At 40.9% G+C, this 25,888-nt stretch overlaps 1 long non-coding RNA gene across 2 annotated transcripts; it reads right to left on the reverse strand.

Moving 5' to 3' along the window:
• Positions 1-1,536: 1,536 nt before the first annotated feature.
• Positions 1,537-18,740, reverse strand: LOC128695505 (uncharacterized). 2 transcript variants are annotated; one of them, XR_011394060.1, is made up of 3 exons: positions 18,500-18,740; positions 13,349-16,632; positions 1,537-3,155 (listed from the first exon to the last, which is right to left on the reverse strand). It is a non-coding gene; the product is annotated as an uncharacterized lncRNA (long non-coding RNA). The 2 variants fall into 2 exon arrangements; XR_011394059.1 differs by having other exon boundaries at positions 1,537-6,044.
• Between the last annotated feature and the right edge of the window lie 7,148 nt (positions 18,741-25,888).

Consider the following 25,888-nt stretch of genomic DNA (forward strand, 5'->3'; position numbering starts at 1 on the left):
AACCACCCAGGGAGGTACTACCATCCTGTGGTAGTAGGTTGGTAGACAGCAACCACCCAGGGAGGTACTACCATCCTGTGGTAGTAGGTTGGTAGACAGTAACCACCCAGAGAGGTACTACCATCCTGTGGTAGTAGGTTGGTAGACAGCAACCACCCAAGGAGGTACTACCATCCTGTGGTAGTAGGTTGGTAGACAGCAACCACGCAGGGAGGTACTACCATCCTGTGGTAGTAGGTTGGTAGACAACAACCACCCAGGGAGGTACTACCATCCTGTGGTAGTAGGTTGGTAGACAGCAACCACTTGTTCTATCTAGGCTGGAATATTGCTGCACTCTAACAGCACCTTTCAAGGCAGGTGAAATTGCTGACCTAGAAAATGTACAGAGAACCTTCACGGCGCACATAATGGAGATAAAACACCTCAATTACTGGGAGCGCTTGAGGTTCCTAAACCTGTATTCCCTGGAACGCAGGTGGGAGAGATACATGATTATTTACACCTGGAAAATCCTAGAGGGACTAGTACCGAACTTGCACACGAAAATCACTCACTACGAAAGCAAAAGACTTGGCAGACGATGCAACATCCCCCCAATGAAAAGCAGGGGTGTCACTAGCACTTTAAGAGACCATACAATAGGTGTCAGGGGCCCGAGACTGTTCAACTGCCTCCCAGCATACATAAGGGGGATTACCAACAAACCCCTGGCAGTCTTCAAGCTGGCACTGGACAAGCACCTAAAGTCGGTTCCTGACCAGCCGGGCTGTGGCTCGTACGTTGATTTGCGTGCAGCCAACAGTAACAGCCTGGTTGATCAGGCTCTGATCCACCAGGAGGCCTGGTCACAGACTGGGCCATGGGGGCATTGACCTCCGGAACTCTCTCCAGGTAAACTCCAGGTAAACCCAGGGAGGTACTACCATCCTGTGGTAGTAGGTTGGTAGACAGTAACCACCCAGGGAGGTACTACCATCCTCAGGTTGTAGGCTGGTAGACAGCAGGTGATGGTTAGAGAAGCTGGGTGACACTCAGACACCCACTATAATAGATGACAGAGCAGAGCAGCAATACAGCAACTGGGACACATCAGCTGGGAGACTGGGCACATCAGGCGCCTCTTGAATGGCAAGGTGAGCTTTGTGACTTCTCGTTCCAGATATTTACTTTAACTTCACACAAAAAATATGGTAACAAATGGTAGCATAACGGAAAAGTCAAAAGGCCCATGAGAGTGGACCTACTACAAAAATAATAACCACCACCGCTTAGACACTTTGTCATATAGGGAGGGTAATGAATCAGAAGGGGTAATAATGGGAATAAGCAAAATAAGGGAGTAAAGGAAAGAGTGGGAGGGAAGGAGGTAGGTAGGTAATGTGACAGGTCAGTGACAGGAGCCGTAAGCAATGTGAGGTAACTCACCACCTTCCTCTCATTACCATATACATCACCCACTCTTCACTCACTCCAACTTACATAAGTAAAATAAAATATAAGAATAAGAAATAACGGGGACAATGAATATTACTATTCTACTTAAACACAGTTTATTATTAAGTCCTTGTACAATAATATATTTTGGAACATGAGAACACTATTGGGTTTAGATCACTGGGTATTGTACATAAGCAGTGAGACGGGTTACAATTTAACTGATGAAACAGAATATTTACTTACAATAGAAGTTTAGTGTACAGTTCACCACAGGAACCAAGTCAGACTCTAGCCACAGGTCCCAAGTCCTGCACAGCACGAGCACTGCTCCAAGCCAGTACTCTGCCCAGTGTCTCCAACAGTCTCCCCCAGAGACTCTCTAGCAGACTTCTAGCAGAGCTCTGTACACAGGCCAGAGCTCCACCAGAATCTCCTCCTTAGCTGTTTCCTTGAGCTTATATGGTCCTTAACCCTTTCAGGGTCCAAGGCCCAAATCTGGAGTCACGCACCAGTGTCCAAGAATTTAAAAAAAAAAATTTGTTATTTTTTCTTATGAAATCGTAGAGAATCTTTTTGTGAAGGTAATAAAACAAAAAGTACGAAATTTGGTGGAAAATTGACGAAATTATGCTCTCGCGAATTTTGATGTGTCAGCGATATTTACGAATCGGCGATTTTGCCGACTTTGACTCCCATTTTAGGCCAATTACATTATTCCAATCAACCAAATTCTTAGCTATTTCACTAGTATTACTTCTATTCTATCGATTGAGCACAAGAAATCGCCAAGTCGACTGTTTCAACTACAAAATAAAGTGATCGGAAATTGTTAATTTGGCCAATTTAACACAAAGTTCAAAATATTCCAATTTTTAAATAGGGTCCAGAATAAACAATGTAGGCATTCCTGGCACTAAACTAACATTTCCTCTGTTCATTAGTTATGTTTTGAGGCTTTACAAATAAATTCCATTTTGATTTTTTATTCACATAATGAATTTTTATTCACACCAAAAAATAGAAGATTTACTGTTATGCAATACTGTAATAATTGTATAAATATCATCACCATATTTGTGAATGTATATTAGACCCACCAGCTGACGTGTATTAGATGTGTGAGGTCGTTTGTTTACTCTTGAATATCGGCAAAAATTTAACATTTCCGCTACTTTGAGCTCAGTTTCAAGCCATTTCCAGTGCTAAAACCAATCAAAATCATCTCTATTTCTGTAATATGTCTTCCATTCTATCAAATGAGACCAAGAAATCGCAAATACAACTATAAAAAACATACGAAAAAAACTGCAAAGTTGCTGTTTTAATCGAAAAATCATGATTTCAGTTTTTTTCTCATTATACACAGTGTACTGCAGGATCTGTTTTATGTGGTGCACACATACCACATAGATGTATTCTCTCATATCTAGGCCCAAATGTACCACTCAAAGTTTATCAGAGTGAGCTGAGCTCATGGCGTAGATCTACGGTTTGGACACTCACCGTAAAGCCGTAGATCTACGGGACGGACCCTGAAAGGGTTAAAGCACCCACCTAAACTCCAGGTTTTGGGGTTCATCCCCCCCCCCCCCATGAGGTGTACACCACATGTTTTAAGACCCAACACCTACATTTATCACACAAAAGGTAGACTTCTCAAACAACGAGACCTGAGACGTCTGGCACCAGGAGTCTTCTACATTTCTAACACCTATCTGCCAAGGCAAGAAGTGTGACAATTTACATTGGTTAGTTAATAATAATAAATTTATTTTGACATGATACATGGTTGTACAAAGGAATATTATAGTTGACTGTACATTCCAAAAGCCCCTTGTATGCAGAGCATTTCGGACAAACTTAAAATTAACTTCAGATTAATGAGGCAATAACAGATTAAATGTTCATTAGATGAGTTAAGTGAGTACAAAAGAATTGAGTATTAATAAGTAATGCTATGTGAATTTAATAAGTCTAGTAGAGAATAATCACAGTTTTGAATTATTTTATAAAAATTACAGTATTACAATAGAACAATTTAAACAATTTACAATATAAAGTATTACAATTGAGTACAGTGGACCCCCGCATACCGATGGCATCACATAGTGATTAATCCGCATACCGCTTGCTTTAATCGCCAAAATTTTGCCTCACATACCGCTTAAAAACTCGCTCACCGATTTTCGTCCGAGACGCGTCCAATGTGCGGCCTGAGCCACGCTCACATGTTCCGCCGGTGGCATTGTTTACCAGCCAGCCTCCGCGGTAACATCCAAGCATACAATCGGAATATTTCATATTATTACAGTGTTTTCGGTGCTTTTTCTGGAAAATAAGTGACCATGGGCCCCAAGAAAGCTTCTAGTGCCAACCCTACAGCAATAAGGGTGAGAATTACAATAGAGATGAAGAAAAAGATCATTGATAAGTATGAAAGTGGAGTGCGTGTCTCCGAGCTGGCCAGGTTGTATAATAAACCTCAATCAACCATCGCTACTATTGGTAGTACAGCTGCTGCTGCTGCTGCACTGTCAGCTGCTGCTGCTGCTGTAGCATCGTCTGCTGCTGCTGTAACATCGTCTGTTGCTGCTGTAGCATCGTCTGCTGCTGCTGTAGCATCGTCTGTTGCTGCTGTACCACCGTCAGCTGCTGCTGCTGCTGTAGCATCGTCTGCTGCTGCTGTAACATCGTCTGTTGCTGCTGTAGCATCGTCTGCTGCTGCTGTAGCATCGTCTGTTGCTGCTGTACCACCGTCAGCTGCTGCTGCTGCTGTAGCACCGTTGTTGGTGTGGCTTATTGAGAATACCAAGAAACAATTAACCCCAGAGGATTTGCCACCCAGGATAACCCAAAAAAGTCAGTGTCATCGAAGACTGTCTAACTTATTTCCATTGGGGTCCTTAATCTTGTCTCCCAGGATGCAACCCACACAAGTCGACTAACACCCAGGTGAACAGGGAAAAATGCCTGGAACTAGTGCTCATATTGGTGAATTTAAAGCCAGCAAAGGTTGGTTTGAGAGATTTAAGAATCGTAGTGGCATACACAGTGTGATAAGGCATGTTCTGGAAGAAAATGCCAAACAGGACCTACAGTACTCAGGAGGAAAAGGCACTCCCAGGACACAGTGTCTCATCAGTCATTGCTGCATCTTCAATAAAGGTAAGTGTCATTTATTCTTCATTTAGTAGACTAGTACATGCACAATATATACTGTGCATGTACTACTCTACTATTGTGCATGTATCCTTCTCTTTGTGTGTGGGAAAATGTATATTTCATGTGGTAAAAAAAATTTTTTTTCATACTTTTGGGTGTCTTGCACGGATTAATTTTATTTCCATTATTTCTTATGGGGAAAATTCATTCACATACCGATTATTTCGCATAACAATTACCCCTCTTGCACGGATTAAAATCGTTATGCGGGGGTCCACTGTATTTAAAATGATTAAATCTGAAATTCTAATTTTGAAGTATTACAGTACAGAATTACAAAAGAACAATTTATACAATTTACAATATGAATTTATTATTATAATCAAAAAGAACCACTAAGCCACAAGGGCTATACAGCATTACAATATGAAGTATTACAATTTTGTATTCAAAACTATGAAATTTGAATATCGTAATTTTGTAGTAATGAGTATGTACATGATTAAGCAATCCTCAGCAAAATATCCAGTAATGAAATTGAGACCTCATTAGTAATTTTTTGTGTAGCTTTTGAGTAGCTGGTAGGTATGAAGTACGGTATATCTGTTTAATTTTGGGTGATGAGATTTCTAAGTAGGGCCTTAAATTGATTTGCAGACAGGGGTCCTTTAGTGTGTTCTGGTAATGAGATGGCCACGAGGAATATCGTAGAGTGATTTGTGTCTTGCATTATGGTTGTGTGTTCTGATGTAGTTATCAAGAGGGAGTTTGAGAGGAGGGTTTATATTTGAGTGTAGTGTTCTGTGTATGTAGTAGGCGCAATAGTAAGTGTGGATATTTTGTATATTAAGTTAAGATTCTTGACAAGTGGAAGAGTGTGCTGTCTAGTACAGGAGTTTAACAATCCCTACATCACATTTGGAAGTTATAGATCCATCTACCAACTTTTCCTGTTATTCCTTTATCATGCATTTTGTGCACTATTACACCACAGTCACACTTGTCAAAGGCTTTTGCAAAGTTTGTGTATACTACATCTGCATTTTGTCTGTCTTCTAGAGCATCCAGGACCTTGTCATAGTGGTCCAGTAGTTGGGACAGGCAGGAGCAACCTGCTCTAAACCCATGTTGCCCTGGGTTGTGTAATTGGTGGGTATCTAGATGAGTGGCAATCTTGCTTCTTACAACCCTTTCAAAGATTTTTTATGATATGGGATGTTAGCACTATCTGGTCTGTACTTTGTTGTTTCTTTACTTCCCCCTTACCTGGAGAGGGTTTTAGGGGTCAATGCCCCTGCGGCTCAGTCTGAGACCAGGCCTCGTGGTGGATCAGGGTCTGATCAACCAGGCTCTTACTGCTGACTGCGCACAAACTGATGTATGAACCACAGCCGGGCTGGTTAGCTACAGGTCGGCCATCACTAATCCGGCATCATCGAGACCTGTAGGGTGCCAGATTAGTAACTTTGCAGGGATTACCCAATTTATGCCCTATTTTTAACCCCTTCCATTGTTCCAGTCTACCAAACTCATAGCTATTTCGCTAGCATTCCTTCTGTTTAAATTCAGCAAGATTTATATAAGCGTTGCACTGGACCTTTGCTTCAGTGCAACTCTTGCAAGAATAGACCTTGCAAGGGTTCTTGCAAGATCTCTTCTTGTTTCTGGTTTGTTATACAAAATAGCTAGCTGGTTTATTATGCGTTCAAACCCATTGACTACATGATGGTCTTTAAGGACCTCAATAGAAATACAGTGGTCCCTCGTTTTTTGTAATTAATCCGTTCCTGGAGCCGTTACTATAAACAAAATTTACGATTTACGAATCAATTTTCCCCATAAGAAATAATGTAAATACAATTAATCCGTTCCTGACACCCAGAAGTATTAAAACGAAAAATTTTTAACATGAAATATACATGTAGTACATAAACAATACAATGAGAAATGATGAATGAAACATTAACAGCATAACACTTACCTTTATTGGAGATTCTTCTTAGTGTATGGGAGACTGGAGGAGGAGAGAGAGTGGATTGTTTATAGTTTGGAAGGGGAATCCCCTTCCATCAACACCTCAGGTACCATTTGCTTTTCTGGGGTTGCTTCTCTTCTCTGTTTCTTAATGCCACTAGGACCACCTTAAGAGTCAGTGGAGTCCTGTCTCACAAAATAACTGTGGAGAGAGCTCTGTTTCTGGCGTCTCTTTAACACTTCCCTAAAATGCCCAAGACTTTGTCACTGTACATGTTGCCAACCTGGCTTGCAACAACCTTGTTAGGGTGATGTTTCTCCATAAAGCTTTCCATCTTACCCCACATAGTAAAAATCTCTTTAATTTCTGAAGAAGGCACCTTCTTCCATCTCTCTTCCTCCTCCTCTGCAGCAAGATTCTGAGCTGCGATGTGTTGCTCTTCCTGCTGAAGCTGTTGCAGCTCCTCAGTGGTGAGCTCTTCATTGTGGTCTTCCACCAATTCTTCCACATCCTCCAAACTCGCATCCAACCCCATGGAACTCCCCAGTGCCACAATTGATTTTACAACAGACATAGGCTCATTAGGGTCAGTCCCAAATCCTTCAAAATCCCTCTTGTCGACACAATCTGGCCACAATTTTCTCCAGGCAGAGTTCAAAGTCCTGGTAGTCACTCCCTCCCAAGCCATACCTATAAGGGTTATGCAGTGGAGGATGCTGAAGTGTTCTCTCCAAAATTCCCTTAGGGTCAAGCGAGTGTCTGTGGTCACAGTCAAGCACCTGTGAAACACTGCTTTTGTTTAGAGTTTTTTTAAAGTTTGCAATAACCTGCTGGTCCATGGGTTGGAGGAGAGGAGTGGTATTCGGGGGCAAGAACTTTACTGTGATGAACCCAAACTCCTCGAAAATTAGGTCATCCAAGTTTGGAGGATGAGCAGGTGCATTGTCCGTACTAGCAGGCACTTGAGATCCAATTTCTTTTCCAGGAGATACTCCTTCACACTAGGGCCAAACACTTCATTGAACCACTCGATGAAAATTTCCCTCGTGACCCATGCCTTACTATTAGATTTCCAAAACACACACAATTTACTCTTCATAACATTGTTTTTCCTGAACACTCTGGGATTTTCAGAATGGTACACTAGTAATGGCTTCACTTTGAAATCCCCACTAGCATTAGCACAGAACATTTATTTATTTATTTATTTATTTATTTATTTATTTCCAATTTGTGCACACATACAGAGGTACAAAAAAAATACAGATAAGAGCAGTATGCCAAAGCCACTTATACTATGCATAGCATTACGGGCTGGCTTAAAATTAACTTAAGATTAACTAAGCAATGATTATTATTATTATTATAATCAAAAAGAAGCGCTAAGCCACAAGGACTATACAGGGCTGCTACTAAGCAATGATGAAATCAGTGATAAAACATTAATGTAAACAGATAACTATAAAGCACAAGTGAGTATTACAAAGACAGGTCATATGGTTGCATTCAGTTAGGTAGTGATTCTGTTAGGTAGTGTATTTAAAAAATAATAAAGTTAGATTGGGTTTTAGGTTTAACATTTATGTGATATAATTGTGAGAAACATTTAAGATATACAATTTATAATGTTCAGTTATTCAGTATTTATTTGGTTTTGGGTGAGTAAGTAATCTTTGAGAAGAGACTTGAATTTATAAACAGGTTGTGTTTCTTTTATATTTACAGGTAATGAATTCCAGATTTTAGGGCCTTTTATGTGCATTGAGTTTTTGCATAGTGTGAGATGGACACGAGGAACATCAAAGAGTGATCTGTGCCTTGTGTTATGGTCATGTGTTCTGTTGAGGTTGGCAAGGAGATGTTTGAGGGGAGGGTTAATATCAGAGTTAAGTGTTCTATGTATGTAATAGGTGCAGTAATAAGTATGGATGTTTTGTATGGCGTCAGCCTGTCTTTCATAGGCTTGTGTCCTGGCATTGCCTTTTCCTCTTGTGTAATGAAGGTCCTCTTTGGCATTTTCTTCCAAAAGAGGCCTGTTTCGTCACAATTGAACACTTGTTCAGGTTTCAGTCCTTCAGCCTCTATGTACTCCTGGAATTCATGCACATACAGTGGACCCCCGCATAACGATTACCTCCGAATGTGACCAATTATGTAAGTGTATTTATGTAAGTGCGTTTGTACATGTATGTTTGGGGGTCTGAAATGGATTAATCTACTTCACAATATTTCTTATGGGAACAAATTCGGTCAGTACTGGCACCTGAACATACTTCTGGAGTGAAAAAATATCGTTAACCGGGGGTCCACTGTATTTTTCAGCCGCCTTGTGGTCCGAACTGGCAGCCTCACCATGCCTTACCACACTGTGTATGCCAGTGCGGTTCTTAAATCCCTCAAACCAGCCTTTGCTGGCCTTAAATTCACTCACTTCACCACTATTTGCAGGCAATTTCTTTACCAAATCTTCATGCAACTGCCTAGCCTTTTCACAAATAATCGAAGTCATAAGAGTATCTCCTGCTAATTGTTTCTAATTTATCCACACCAATAATAACTTCTCAACCTCTTCCAGTACTGGTGATCTCATTTTTGTCAGCATAGTTACTCCCTTTGCAACAACAGCATCCTTTATTTCCTTTTTCTTGGCCACTATGGAACATAAGGTTGTGTAGGGTTTCTTATACATCCTGGACAGTTCAGCCACACTTGTACCACTTTCATATTGTTCAATGATGGTTTTCTTAAATTCAATCGTATTTCTCACCTTCTTTACCACAGGTTTGGCACTAGGAGCTTTCTTTGGAGCCATGGTAGCTTATTTAGTACTTGCAAGCACTAAAATAAATGGAATATTATGAAATATTTCGCTGGAGCACGTGAGGGGACCTTTGCTCACTGGTAAACAATGCCAGACTGGCTGCCGCCCCGGCTCACGCAGTGGGTACGCGTCCCGGACGAACTATGACTCGCGAGTCAACCTATGAAAAGCGAGTCCATGTTTATACGAAAATACCCCTATGATTGGCGAATTTTACGATTGCCGGGGACTACGAAAAGCGGGGGACCACTGTAAGTCACTTTGTCTAACTTTTTTGAGTTATCCTAAGTTCAAAACACATATGCTGCTATGTATGATGTGGCATGCAAAGAGTACGTAACCTTTATTCGGCGCATGTACACACCCTCATTTACAGGCTATCTCCCCCAACCAGCGAACCAGGTTGCTAAGAGTTGATGATGGGGCCCCGTCGTTCAACTAGTGACCAGGTTTTAGCCAATAAGAAGATGGTTTTGGCAATCGCAGAGGTTATGTGGGTACCGCTCTCCTGTCTGCCCTTGTCATTCCCATTCTAGAGCTGGTTGAAGCACGGTCTGCTATCTTGTGGCTTCTATTTCTGCTTTGCTTACCGTGGAGTGCACTATACTTATCACTGTACATAGTGTACATATTGCTGTTCTAAATTGGTGAAGGATAAAATAAGTCTAAACTTTTTCTGCTGTGTTTATTTTGCTCCCATTACACCCGGGATAACAGGCCATTTGGAATCCTGGGTTGTAATATATGATAATCTATGTAACTGTATTTGTGTATACCTGAATAAACTTACTCATTTACTTATTTCTATTCTGTCAACTGAGTACAAGAAACAGCCCATTCACCTGTTTCAACTACCCAATAAAGTGGCCAGAAATTGGCAATTTGGCCAAGTATTGCCGGATTACTGATGGAACTGGATTAGTGATGGCCAACCTGTATACACAGACTTTGTGAAAGCATTTGACAAGTACAACCATGGTGTAATAGTGCACAAACTCCATGATAAAGGAATAACAGGAAAAGTTTTTAGCTAGATCTATAAGTTCCTGACAAATAGAACACAGAGTAATAGTAAACAGATTAAAGTCTGAGATGGCCACACTGAAAAGCTCTGTTGCACAAGGCACATTCCTCACTCCCATCCTGTTCCTCATCCTCATATCTGACAGCTGTAAACCATAGCTCCATGTCTTCCTTGGCGGATGATACCCGAATTGCCATGATAGTGACCTCCATCGAAAAAACTGCTAGACTCCAAGCTGACATTAACTAGATCTTTAAATGGGCTGCAGAAAATAGTATATCACCTTTGAAGACCACAACAATCTATCTACCTCATCTGCTAGAAAAATGGTAGGATGCATAATAAGAACCTTCAAAACTAGGGATGCCAAGCCCATGCCTGTCCTCACTAGGCCGGAATATTTCTGCACACTAACTGCCCCCCTTCAAGGCAAGCGAAACTGCTGACCTGAAGAATGTACAGAGAACATTCATGGCACACATAAGTACAATAAAGCACCTAAAATACTGGGAATGGTTGAAGTCTCTTAATTTATATTCCCTGGAATGCAAGTGAGAAAGATACATAATATACACTTGGAAAATCCTAGAGGGATTAGTACCAACTTGCACACAAAAATCACTCCCTGCTAAAGCAAAAGACTTGGCAGGAGATGCAACATTTCCCCCAAGAAAAGCAGGGGCACCATGTGTACACTGAGAACCAGCACAATAGGTGTCGGGGGCTCAAGACTATTTAACTGCCTCCCAGCATAAATAAGTGGGATTACCAATAGACCTTTGGCTATCTTCAAGAAGGAGCTGAACAGGCACCTAACGTCAGTGCCTGCTCAGCCGGGCTGTGGTTCATATGTTTACACGCTTCCAGCAGAATCAGCCTGGTTGATCAGACTGATCCACCACAAGACTTAGTCTCAGACTGGGCTGTGGGAAAGGTTGCCCCCCAAAACCCTCTCCAGGTATATTCCAGGTATGCCCATGAGTCCTTTGGCAACTATCAACCAAGTGTTTCTGGTCAGGATTGATAGTTTAATGTTCTGTACATGTAGTGTGCACAGTAGTATGAGTGAATGTTATGTATATTAAGTAAGTTTAGGCCTCTGAAATGCAGAGTAATAACTTACTGCTGCTTTCTGTTGAGTTATTGAGATCTTTCTTTCTGTCCTTTAATTTTTTCAATAATAACTATACTATACACTTTACCAGGTATACTCAACAGACTTATTCCCCTGTAATCTTTACACTTTCTTTTGTCCCCCTTGCCTTTATACAGAGGAACTATACATGCTCTGCCAATCCTATTCACTTAGTGATTTGCTGTAGCAGATCCCCAGGCACAAATTGGATTAAGTCAGGCAGGGACTGATTAGTATAATGTGAGTAGTGCTGTTTGAGGTATATAGAAGCATATCTTGGAGGATGCCAAATGATTTGAACATTTTTTTATGTGTCAGATGTGGATATTGAATTTCAAGTTGCAGTCAAGGAACAGACCTTGGAATTTTCCTTCATTTTGCTTAGCAATGGGAGAACCATTGGTTGGTCGATGAATTTGGTAGGGTATGTAAAAGAAGAAAATTAAAAGTGAATATAGGAAAGAGTAAGGTTATGAGGATAACAAAAAGATTAGGTGACAAAAGATTGGATATCAGATTGGAGGGAGAGAGTATGGAGGAGGTGAATGTATTCGGATATTTAGGAGTGGACGTGTCAGCAGATGGGTCTATGAAGGATGAGGTGAATCACGGAACTGATGAGGGATAAAGAGTGAGTGGTGCACTTAGGAGTCTGTGGAGACAAAGAACTTTGTCCGTGGAAGCAAAAAGGGGAATGTATGAGAGTATAGTTGTACCAACACTCTTGTATGGGTGTGAAGCATGGGTAATGAATGTTGCAATGAGGAGAAGACTGGAGGCAGTGGAGATGTCATGTCTGAGGGCAATGTGTGGTGTGAATATAATACAGAGAATTCATAGTTCGGAAATTAGAAGGTTTGGGATTACCAAAACTATTATCCAGAGGGCTGACGAGGGGTTGTTGAGGTGGTTTGGACATGTAGAGAATGGAACAAAACAGAATGACTTCGAGAGTGTATAAATCTGTAGTGGAGGGGAGGCGGGGTAGGGGTCAGCCTAGGAAGGGTTGGAGGGAGGGGGTAAAGGAGGTTTTGTGTGCGAAGGGCTTGGACTTCCAGCAAGCGTGCATGAGTGTATTTGATAGGAGTGAATGGAGACAAATGGTTTTTAATACTTGACGTGCTGTTGGAGTGTGAGCAAAGTAACATTTATGAAGGGATTCAGGGAAACCGGCAGGTCGGACTTGAGTCCTGGAGATGGGAAGTACAGTGTCTACACTCTGAAGGAGGGGTGTTAATGTTGCAGTTTTAAAACTGTAGTGTAAAGCGCCCCTCTGGCATGACAGTGATGGAGTGAATGATGATGAAAGTTTTTCTTTTTTGGACCACCCTGCCTTGGTGGGAATCGGCCAATGTGTTAATAAAAAAAAAATATTTAATTGGACATTTGTTGCTCTGTTCCCAAATATCATGTAGAAGGTCGTATCAGCTAAACAAATATTCTTGTGTAATCATACTGGAATCAATGATAATAGAACATCACCATGAAACATTTTCTACAGTCAATTTACAGTTTTTGTATTATGATGGATATTTTCAAGTCATCTACAGATGTTCAGTAATAATAGTAATATGATAATAATACTTTCTCAATTAAACATTTGCAACTGTTCTCCATTACATTTCAATGAAAAGGATGGTATGACATTACAGGGTTTATAGTTTAATTATACTGGATATATTTCCTACACCTGAGTTACAAGAATATACACACAATAAATAGGGAAGAATTTAGGAAGGAAGTACACATTAAGGACAATTGTGAAATCTTCAAAACGAATATTTATCATACCTTATCATAGGTATGGTTCAAGGGGTTGATTTGCATCATTACAACAGGCAGGCTCCAGAGATACACCTGTCACCTAAAGGACATCTTATGCCACCCTCCAGAACTCGGGAGGGGAATTGGGACGTCTTCCAGATGATCCATATTCCCCAGCAAACACCACCACCAAGGACCTCAATGGAATGGGATGTATAATGACATCCTTTCCTCAACCTAGGAGCTAGAATTCCTGAGGGAAGAACCCTAAAGGCTAAAAATGTGAAAGGAAGGGGAAAAGATGGGTAAAGGAGGAGGAATGGAGCAGGGCAGGAATGGGGGGTAATTAAGATTGGTCGGAGGAAGACCAAAAGGTCCAGTTCCTCAAACCAAAAGCCTCTTTACTGGAACAAAGAGCACCCTCTTAAAGAGGACATACATATATGCTAGACGTTCAACTCAATATTTTATTTACACTTGTATATATTTTTTTTATATGCCCCACCTCAACCTTTCACCTACTCCAGACTGATTGACTGTTTTTTATTGATTTATCTTTCTCAGTTCTTTCTGCATGACCAAGTACTATTCATAATGATCTGCTTCGTTCTCTATACGAAGTGCATTATTAAATTCCTAGTAAGAATAGATCTTAAATACTTAAAGAGTGCATTAAACACTGCAAGTGTTGTTGCCTTCATGATTTTCTGAAACAAACTGTGATAGCACATCACTAGTGAACTAGATACAATTTCTTATACTTTAATCATTAACCATCAAGATTTTAATGAACACATCTTCGCTAGCACTCCGAATATTTTGGAAAAAAAAAAACAGGTAAATTTTCTGTGTGTAATATGAAGTATAAGCATGACTGTGACAAGGAATATACACATTTTAGTGACAGTAGTTTCTTTCCAACTGTGTAGCCATCACTATTCTGCAACATCTGTAATACCTGCTTGTCTAGCTGACAATCAGGTTCATAAATGACTCTTTATAAGAGAGATGAACACAGCCAGTCAGAGCCAACTAGCCAGCATCAGCCAGCCAAATATATATAACACGTGTTGAAGAATTGTCTCTCTCTGTCTCTACTAACTCGGGGCATCAGTAATAGGACATTCTGGAAGGATTCCACTACCAGGACATCAAATGTGAAAGGATGCTACACATGGGTTATTTAGGTTTTTGAAAATTTCCTCAACCACTTGTGGCCTGGTAGACAACACTTTCACCTCTCACAAATTGTGTCTGTAGTTCGATCCCTGGCAAAAGTGGAACATTGGGCATGTTTCTTTACACCTGTTCCGTTCACCTAGCAAGCAAGTAGGTATCCGAGTGTCAGTCAACTGGTGTGGGTCACATCCTGGTTAACAAGATTTAAGGACCCCGATGGAAGTAAGATATACAGGCCCTAGATGATGCACTGACTTTCTTGGGTTATCCTGGATGGATAACCCTCCAGGGTTAAAAATCCAAACAAAAATCTTATTCGTCTCAAAGTCACTAAATTCAAGGTCAACATCACTTTCCTCCTGAAAAGAGGAAAATGAATCACTAGGGTTTGCCATGCTAGAGAAGATTTTCTTCAGATTTTTAACCCCGGAGGGTTACCTACCCAGAATAACCCAAGAAAGTCGGTGCGTCATTGAGGACTGTCTGTCTTATTTCCATTGGGATCCTTAATCTTGTCCCCCAGGATGCGACCCACACCAGTCGACTAACACCCAGGTACCTACTTGCTGCTAGGTGAACATGGCAACAGGTGTGAAGAAACGCGTCGAAATGTTTCCACCCCGCCAGGAATCAAACCCAGGCCCCTCAGTGTGTGAAGCAAGAGCTTTAGCCACCAGGCCACCAGGGCTGTAGCTGGCACTCAATTGAACTGGTGCTCCCACAAGGTACTAAGTGGTCCCAGACTTTTTTAATACACTGAGTGTCAAGACCCATTCTATACTGCCTAGCTTATCAGGCTTCTGGTGTGACATTTGAATGCAGGAAAAACAGTGCACTGATCAATGTCTGGAGTGCTAGCAGTAATGAGTTCATCAACAGTTTGACAGTTAAAAGGGGGGTTAATATTACCTCATTCTGTCATATAGTCTCAACCTAAGCTTAGTGTTATGAATGAATATTCGTATTTTGCTTAAATGTTTAACACTAAAAGGCTTTTAGGAACTCGAGAGCACTGACCTGGTTTGGTCTGTGTATGAATCTTGGTGTGTTTTACTAAATGACGTTTCCTAGAAAACTTCTTCAGACAATTTGAGCACTGATATGGTCTCTCCCCTGTATGCTTCCTCATGTGTATTACTAAATCAGATTTGTTATTAAACTTCTTTAGACATTCTGAGCATTCATATGGTTTCCTTAGAGAATGATTCCTCATGTGCTTTACTAATATTAATTTTTGTTTAAAAGTCTTTGGACACTCGCAGCATTTATATGGTTTCTCTCCTGTATGGTCCATCATGTGTTCTACTAATTCAGAGCTTTGTGCAAAATTTTTTAAACACTTTGAGCATTTATATTGTTTCTCTCCTGTATGGTCCCTCAAGTGTTCTACTAATTCAGAGCTTTGTGCAAAATTTTTTAAACACTTTGAGCATTTATATGGTTTCTCTCCTGTATGGTTCCTCATGTGTTTCACTAACTCATATTTTTCTTTGAAGCAAATTAGACACTCAGAGCAGCGGTATGATGTCTTTTGGTGAACTTTCATATGGAGAACTAGATTAGATTTTACTTTATAGGTCTTTTGACATTCAGTACAAGGGTATGATTTCTTTCTTTTATGGACCTGCATGAGTCTCATCAATTTAGATTTATTTTTAAAGCCGTTTTGAGATTCCATAAACTGGTATGGCATCTCTCCGGTATGAATTTTAATATGATCATCTAGAAAGTGTTTTTGTGCAAAATTCTTCACACAAACTGAACACTGATGATGTTTCCTTGAGCACAGGTGTTTTTTCTCTCCTGTATGAAGATTCATGTGCATTTTTAAATAGCCTTCTTGTGAAAATTGTTTTTGACACTCTGAACAATTATATGGTCTCTCACCTGTATGGCTACTCATGTGTATAATAAATTTAGAGTTACAGTTAGTATTCTTTAGGCACAATGAACACCAATATGATTTTATTCCTATTTGATCTTCTGTTTTGCCTGCTAGATGATCATGTGATATTGACACAATGGTAAAAATGAGTGTTTCCCTATCTTCTTGCTTGAAGTTTTATTTATAATGTTCCCTGAGTTTATACTGGGTGCTGGCATGGAATGTGTTCTTGCACTCTAATGATTATCTGTAAAAAAAAAGAATGAGTGATTAGCAAGACATAACTGGGACTCATTAAACAAATTTATAGCTTTTGCTAAACACTTCATGCTAAGACATTTCAATTTTAGCTCACACTGTCAACTGGCCGGCTGACCAGCCGGGACGAATGAGATATAAAGAGCAAACTGTGTACCACTTGCAGCTAATTTTGGATTGTATTGCACTAACCTTATTATAGAGGGAACACAATAGACTGTTAAAAATATAGTTCTATACTAATAGAGGATGGTAAAAGACAGTTACAAATAAAAAAAAAAAGAACTGTTACTTTTTTAAGCAAACAAGATGAAGGTCTTGAGGTGTCTAGTAAAAGTACAAACTATAAGGTTGTGTTTGAATAACTGACAATTCACTGCTTTCAGATTAACAAAATAAAATGAAAATTAGGTGTTAGAATATTTTGATTAAAAAAAATGGGGTTTCATAACACTACTTGTGGAAAGTGGGTGCAAACTGCATTCTATTCTGACTCAGGTCGCATCCTGGGACAAAACTGACCTAATTTGCAGTAAATGCTCAGCCTAACAAGCGGCTTTCTATATAGTAGTATTTGCAGAAGTTTGCAGAAGTCTCTCTGGAGAGAGTTCCGGGGGTCAACGCCCCCGCGGCCCGGTCTGTGACCAGGCCTCCTGGTGGATCAGAGCCTGATCAACCAGGCTGTTACTGCTGGCTGCACGCAAACCAACGTACGAGCCACAGCCCGACTGGTCAGGTACCGACTTTAGGTGCTTGTCCAGTGCCAGCTTGAAGACTGCCAGGGGTCTATTGGTAATCCCCCTTATGTATGCTGGGAGGCAGTTGAACAGTCTCAGGCCCCTGACACTTATTGTATGGTCTCTTAACGTGCTAGTGACACCCCTGCTTTTCATTGGGGGGATGTTGCATCGTCTGCCAAGTCTTTTGCTTTCGTAGTGAGTGATTTTCGTGTGCAAGTTCGGTACTAGTCCCTCTAGGATTTTCCAGGTGTATATAATCATGTATCTCTCCCGCCTGTGTTCCAGGGAATACAGGTTCAGGAACTTCAAGCGCTCCAAGTAATTGAGGTGTTTTATCTCCGTTATGCGAGCCGTGAAGGTTCTGTGTATATTTTCTAGGTCAGCAATTTCACCTGCCTTGAAAGGTGCTGTTAGTGTGCAGCAATATTCCAGCCTAGATAGAACAAGTGACCTGAAGAGTGTCATCATGGGCTTGGCATTCCTAGTTTTGAAGGTTCTCATTATTCATCCTGTCATTTTTCTAGCAGATGTGATTGATACAATGTTATGGTCGTAATAAAGTTGATAGAATTACCGACAATATGTAAAGTAAAAGGACATAAGTGCAACTAATGTGACATTTTATTGTGGCAACGTTTCGCTCTCCAGAAGCTTTATCAAGCGAAACGTTGCCACAATAAAATGTCACATTAGTTGCACTTGTGTCCTTTTACTTTACAAATGTTATGGTCCTTGAAGGTGAGATCCTCTGACATGATCACTCCAGCTGATGTCAGCTATGGCCTGTATACCTTGTACATGTACTTGTATACCTTGTACATGTACTTGTATACCTTGTACATGTACTTGTATACCTTGTACATGTACTTGTATACCTTGTACATGTACTTGTATACCTTGTACATGTACTTGTATACCTTGTACATGTACTTGTATACCTTGTACATGTACTTGTATACCTTGTACATGTACTTGTATACCTTGTACATGTACTTGTAGTAAATAACGATATTATTATCGTGAGAAGTACATAGCACAGGAATAATATATTTCTTTAGTTTTCTGAAATAATTAAATTAATTTCTCAAAGAGCATTATACCACCATTGCTACTCACCTCAGTCAACAGCGAGTTCACAGTAAATAGTGAAAACTGTTCATTTTGTCTTACAGTTACTGAGACAAACCGTGTTAAAAGACTTGTTCTTTGTTGGGTTTATAAAGGCCACTGACACCATGAGCCGTATCTTACTTTGTTGGGTTTATAAAGGCCACTGACAACATGAGCCGTATCTTACTTTCTTTGTTGGATTTATAAAGGCCACTGACACCATGAGCCGTATCTTACTTTCTTTGTTGGGTTTATAAAGGCCTCTGACACCATGAGCCGTATCTTACTTTCTTTGTTGGGTTTATAAAGGCCTCTGACACCATGAGCCGTATCTTACTTTGTTGGGTTTATAAAGGCCACTGACACCATGAGCCGTATCTTACTTTCTTTGTTGGATTTATAAAGGCCACTGACACCATGAGCTGTATCTTACTTTCTTTGTTGGGTTTATAAAGGCCTCTGACACCATGAGCCATATCTTACTTTCTTTGTTGGATTTATAAAGGCCTCTGACACTGTGGAAAATTTTTTAATTTTCCGAAACTATAGTGCCTAATAGGTGTTTAATGTGTCTATATGGGTCAAAAATGTATTTGAAAATAAGAGTAGAACCAAGAGTTCCCTTTGCGCATGCGCGGATGTGCGGGGGGGGAGAGGCGCGGATTGTTTTGAATGTGGTGAAGAAGCTGAGAAAGCATGGAACCACGAAATTGACATTCACGGCGGCCTAAGGATTAATATAGGCCTCATTTCATAATAAGAAGTGTCGTAACTGTTCCTGGTGGAGAGTGAGGGAACGTGATTTACGGGACCACGGTAATAGAGTGGTAAAAAGTGTGATAAGAGTAGGACCGGGTGGCAGGTGCACGGCCAGGGTGTGTCCAGGGGACATACCCGTGTGTTAATCCTTGCTCATCGGCCTCAGATCTTAATGGAGTGACCTCTAATTTGTATAATAGTTATGAGACGTTAAATCGTCTTGTGAATGGTAATGTAATCAGTGATAATAACATTGAGTTAAGAGAATGCGGGATGTGAAATAGAGCGCCTTGCTCCGAGTGAACGTGTGACTCTCGTACCGGGGATAATGGAGATTTATGGAATCACGACTTCTAACCGGGACAAACCGACGGATACCTCATCCTGCCGGAATGAGAACCGTGTCGGTGTAGCAGGACATCGAAACTGAGATGGTGAATGGAAGAAATAAGGAGTATCAATCACCCACAGTTAAGTAACCCTTCTAGTTATAACAAACCTATGCTGGCCAGTGGTGTTATGTTGTAATTAGATAGGTTATGAGTGATCCAACTACATCAAGTGACCACCAGAGAACATCTGGTAAGTGGTGGGATTATGTATAAATGTTTTCCTTGATGGATGTATCCAGGTGTATCCTACCCCCCTCCCCTTCATTCAGCTAAACTAATATAATCTATACAGTCCACAATTAATTAGTAGCACCGTACTTGTGGGTGCTACCCAATCCATACTGGTCTTGGATAGATATGGATAAGATTGTGAGGTCGAGGGGACCACTTGGTGCGACCAGGGGTGGTTAAGTTTTCTCACATGTCTACACGGGGTGACTACGGTAAACAATATGATTGTCTCCCAATGAGATTACTGGTATGTATATAATGTTGAGGTACATACAGGTAAGCACCCTAGAAAATTTTCCATAGACACCATGAGCCGTATCTTACTTTCTTTGTTGGGTTTATAAAGGCCTCTGACACCATGAGCCGTATCTTACTTTCTTTGTTGGGTTTATAAAGGCCTCTGACACCATGAGCCGTATCTTACTTTCTTTGTTGGGTTTATAAAGGCCTCTGACACCATGAGCCATATCTTACTTTCTTTGTTGGGTTTATAAAGGCCACTGACACCATGAGCCGTATCTTACTTTCTTTGTTGGGTTTATAAAGGCCTCTGACACCATGAGCCGTATCTTACTTTCTTTGTTGGGTTTATAAAGGCCTCTGACACCATGAGCCGTATCTTACTTTCTTTGTTGGGTTTATAAAGGCCACTGACACCATGAGCCGTATCTTACTTTCTTTGTTGGGTTTATAAAGGCCACTGACATCATAAGCCGTATCCAGTAACTACTCCGTTAAAATTAATTTTTTTTATATCTTTGCATAGTTTACAATGTGTGAATGACATGTTATAAGTTTATTTCCATGCATAGCTGACAGTGTGTAATTACAATATTGATTTGCTAAGTAGATTAGATTTTGCCACTAAAGTGGCTAGTTTATTGTGCACTCCATATTTATCCTGTGGACGGTAGCGCATACCATATCTACATGGAGTTCATTACCTTTGTAACTTAGCTATCAAAACTTTGGGGCCCAGTCCCTGGACCCATTATGTACCTCTGTAATCTTTTGACTACCGCCCATAGGATGGGTATGATGTGCATAATCAAGATATTAAATTAAAGTAGTGCAAGAGCATATGGATACACAAAAGGCCTAGGAACTATTCCCCAAAAGGGTTAACAGGTGTATATATGGGTTTATTTCTACACAACTACAGTTCACTTATCTGTTACAAGCAAATTTAGGAAATTTGCTTAGTATATTTGGTATCATATTTTCATTAATAAAATATCTTGACATGTCACATAGGCTGTTATACTATCTCTATATTCCTCAATAAGTGGACAATTAAGCACATAGTGTTCAAGACAGTGACCATATGCCTGATAACATAATTTGCATTTAGTTTGATCATCATCTGTGTGTCTCCCAAACTGCCAGAAGTACTTGTAACCAAGCCTAAGTCTGGCCACTACAACATCAGTCAGTCTGTTCACATTGCAAGTTGTTCCATAAACATACTTATCTACATTCATGTTATCATAGTGGGTTATAGATCTACTCAGGCTTCTAACAGCATTCCTATAACAATCATTTTCATTATTTACTTCTTTCCTAATATTATTCCTAATGCTAGACACAGATATGCCAAAGTTATATTCTACTTTCTTCTTCAGGGTAATCTTCTTGGCTAACATATCAACTTTATCATGAAGGGGTAATCCAATGTGTGATGGGATCCATAGCAATTGTACATTAATTTCTCTGTCCCAGATTCTTGAGTATCTATACCTGGCTTCCCCAATGAGCATGTTGTTGGAGTCATTATATGAGTCAAGAGCCTTCAATGATGACATAGAATCAGTAATGATGATAGAGTCAAGCTCATAGGTTAGCTTTAGCGCCATTAGGATTGCAAACAATTCAGTTTGCAGTGTAGACGCCCAGTTGTTAATTCTTATGCCTAACTCAACAAGTTTATTATGGTTCTTAACAAGGGAGGTGGCAACAAGAGCAGATGCAGCCCTGCCAGAAGACTCCTGTTTAGATCCATTTATTTATTTATTTATTTATTTTATAATTTGAACATACAGAGGTACAAAAAAATACAGGTAAGAGCAGCATGCCAAAGCCACTTGTATGCATAGCATTACGGGCTGGCTTAACATTAACTTAAGATTAACTAAGCAATGATGTAATCAGTGATAAAACATTACTGTAAACAGACAACAATAAAGCACAAATGAGTATTACAAAGACAGGTCATATGGTTGCATGCATTGCTGTACATTCAGTAGAATGGAGTATTCTGTTAGGTAGTGTATTTTTAAAAAAATAACAGTTAGATTGGGTCTTACCTGGAGTTTACCTGGAGAGAGTTCCGGGGGTCAACGCCCCCGCGGCCCGGTCTGTGACCAGGCCTCCTGGTGGATCAGAGCCTGATCAACCAGGCTGTTGCTGCTGGCTGCACGCAAACCAACGTACGAGCCACAGCCCGGCAGATCCGGAACTGACTTTAGGTGCTTGTCCAGTGCCTGCTTGAAGACAGCCAGGGGTCTGTTGGTAATCCCCCTTATGTGTGCTGGGAGGCAGTTGAACAGTCTCGGGCCCCTGACACTTATTGTATGGTCTCTTAACGTGCTAGTGACACCCCTGCTTTTCATTGGGGGGATGGTGCATCGTCTGCCAAGTCTTTTGCTTTCGTAGTGAGTGATTTTCGTGTGCAAGTTCGGTACTAGTCCCTCTAGGATTTTCCAGGTGTATATAATCATGTATCTCTCCCTCCTGCGTTCCAGGGAATACAGGTTTAGGAACCTCAAGCGCTCCCAATAATTGAGGTGTTTTATCTCAGTTATGCGCGCCGTGAAAGTTCTCTGTACATTTTCTAGGTCGGCAATTTCACCTGCCTTGAAAGGTGCTGTTAGTGTGCAGCAATATTCCAGCCTAGATAGAACAAGTGACCTGAAGAGTGTCATCATGGGCTTGGCCTCCCTAGTTTTGAAGGTTCTCATTATCCATCCTGTCATTTTTCTAGCAGATGCGATTGATACAATGTTATGGTCCTTGAAGGTGAGATCCTCCGACATGATCACTCCCAGGTCTTTGACGTTGGTGTTTCGCTCTATTTTGTGGCCAGAATTTGTTTTGTACTCTGATGAAGATTTAATTTCCTCATGTTTACCATATCTGAGTAATTGAAATTTCTCATCGTTGAACTTCATATTGTTTTCTGCAGCCCACTGAAAGATTTGGTTGATGTCCGCCTGGAGCCTTGCAGTGTCACAAATGGAAGACACTGTCATGCAGATTCGGGTGTCATCTGCAAAGGAAGACACGGTGCTGTGGCTGACATCCTTGTCTATGTCGGATATGAGGATGAGGAACAAGATGGGAGCGAGTACTGTGCCTTGTGGAACAGAGCTTTTCACCGTAGCTGCCTCGGACTTTACTCTGTTGACGACTACTCTCTGTGTTCTGTTAGTGAGGAAATTATAGATCCATCGACCGACTTTTCCTGTTATTCCTTTAGCACGCATTTTGTGCGCTATTACGCCATGGTCACACTTGTCGAAGGCTTTTGCAAAGTCTGTATATATTACATCTGCATTCTTTTTGTCTTCTTGTGCATTTAGGACCTTGTCGTAGTGATCCAATAGTTGAGACAGACAGGAGCGACCTGTTCTAAACCCATGTTGCCCTGGGTTGTGTAACTGATGGGTTTCTAGATGGGTGGTGATCTTGCTTCTTAGGACCCTTTCAAAGATTTTTATGATATGGGATGTTAGTGCTATTGGTCTGTAGTTCTTTGCTGTTGCTTTACTGCCCCCTTTGTGGAGTGGGGCTATGTCTGTTGTTTTTAGTAACTGTGGGACGACCCCCGTGTCCATGCTCCCTCTCCATAGGATGGAAAAGGCTCGTGATAGAGGCTTCTTGCAGTTCTTGATGAACACAGAGTTCCATGAGTCTGGCCCTGGGGCAGAGTGCATGGGCATGTCATTTATCGCCTGTTCAAAGTCATTTGGCGTCAGGATAACATCGGATAGGCTTGTGTTAATCAAATTTTGTGGCTCATAAAAAATTCATTTTGATCTTCGACTCTCAGTCTGGTTAGCGGCTTGCTAAAAACTGAGTCATATTGGGACTTGAGTAGCTCACTCATTTCCTTGTTGTCATCTGTGTAGGACCCATCTTGTTTAAGTAGGGGCCCAATACTGGACGTTGTTCTCGATTTTGATTTGGCATAGGAGAAGAAATACTTTGGGTTTCTTTCGATTTCATTTTTGGCTTTTAGTTCTTCCCGCGATTCCTGACTCCTAAAGGATTCTTTTAGCTTAAGTTCGATGCTTGCTATTTCTCTGACCAGTGTCTCCCTACGCATTTCAGATATATTGACCTCTTTTAGCCGCTCTGTTATTCTTTTCCGTCGCCTGTAAAGGGAGCGCCTGTCTCTTTCTGTTTTACATCTACTCCTCCTTTTTCTTAGAGGAATAAGCCTTGTGCATACATCGAGTGCCACCGAGTTAATCTGTTCTAGGCATAAGTTGGGGTCTGTGTTGCTTAGTATATCTTCCCATCTTATATCGGTTAGGACTTGGTTTACTTGGTCCCACTTTATGTTTTTGTTATTGAAGTTGAATTTGGTGAATGCTCCCTCGTGACTAATCTCATTATGTCGGTCTGGGGCTCCGCGCATACATGACTGAACCTCAATTATGTTGTGATCTGAGTATATTGTTTTTGATATGGTGACATTTCTTATCAGATCATCATTGTTAGTGAAGATGAGGTCTAGTGTATTCTCCAGTCTAGTAGGCTCTATTATTTGCTGGTTTAAATTGAATTTTGTGCAGAGATTTAAAAGCTCGCGTGAGTGTGAGTTTTCATCAGAGCTGCCTCCTGGTGTTATTACTGCAACAATATTATTTGCTATATTCCTCCATTTTAGGTGCCTTAAGTTGAAATATCCCAGGAGCAAGATGTTGGGTGCAGGAGCTGGAAGGTTTTCCAGACAGTGGTCAATTTTTAACAGCTGTTCCTGGAATTGCTGGGATGTTGCATCCGGAGGCTTGTAGACTACCACAATGACTAGGTTTTGGTTCTCGACCTTTACTGCTAAAACTTCCACTACATCATTTGAGGCATTTAGCAGTTCTGTGCAAACAAGTGACTCTGCAATGTACAGGCCAACCTCCCCCCTCCTTTTGCCTGTTCACTCTGTCACATCTGTATAGGTTGTAACCTGGGATCCATATTTCGTTGTCCAAGTGATCCTTTATGTGGGTCTCAGTGAAAGCCGCGAACATTGCCTTTGCCTCTGCAAGCAGTCCACGGATGAAAGGTATTTTGTTGTTTGTTGCTGGCTTTAGACCCTGTATATTTGCAAAGAAGAATGTTATCGGACTGGTGGTATTGTTGGTACTGGGGGGGGGGATTTTTTTTCCGGCATTAGTATCTGTATCTGTTGGTTTGGAGTGGAGGCCATCGACTGTGGTTCCACTCCAGGAATGACTGGATTTGGTGTACGATTTCTGCCATTTCTTGCCAGTTTTTTTTCCTTCCTGGCACTAAAAAACCTCTCCCTTTTGAGTGGCTGTGGCTACCCAGGTATTCCCATGGCCTGGATGTTTTGTATCTTTTTGTCCCCTTTAGATGGTATGCCTGGCAATTTAAGTTATAGCACAGTCTTTCCTGTACTGAAGAGGTACACAGTTCAGGGTGAAAAAGCTTACAGGAAGGGAGTTTGCATTTTCCTGTTGTCATATGGGCATGGCATTTTCTAGGGTGGTCATAGTTGCACGTCCCATCTGTTTTTCCAGATTTCCCATGCCAGCAGATACCGAGTGCATAGTATGTGCACAGGCTTGGTTTCCGTTTGCCTTGGGTTTCTGTGACTGTATTCCCTGTTGGTGCATGTTTCCCTGTCTTACTTCTATCCTCCCTAGCACCAACAATGAAGCTCCCACCAGTTGTTTTTGGTAATATATCCTCACTATTGCTAGTGGAGTCCTCTTGTTTGCTATTTCCTGCGGTATTTCTAGTTTGCAATATTGGTTTTATCTTATCTTTG

The sequence above is a fragment of the Cherax quadricarinatus genome, chromosome 73 (genome assembly GCF_038502225.1).
Source record: "Cherax quadricarinatus isolate ZL_2023a chromosome 73, ASM3850222v1, whole genome shotgun sequence".
NCBI lineage: Eukaryota > Metazoa > Arthropoda > Malacostraca > Decapoda > Parastacidae > Cherax > Cherax quadricarinatus.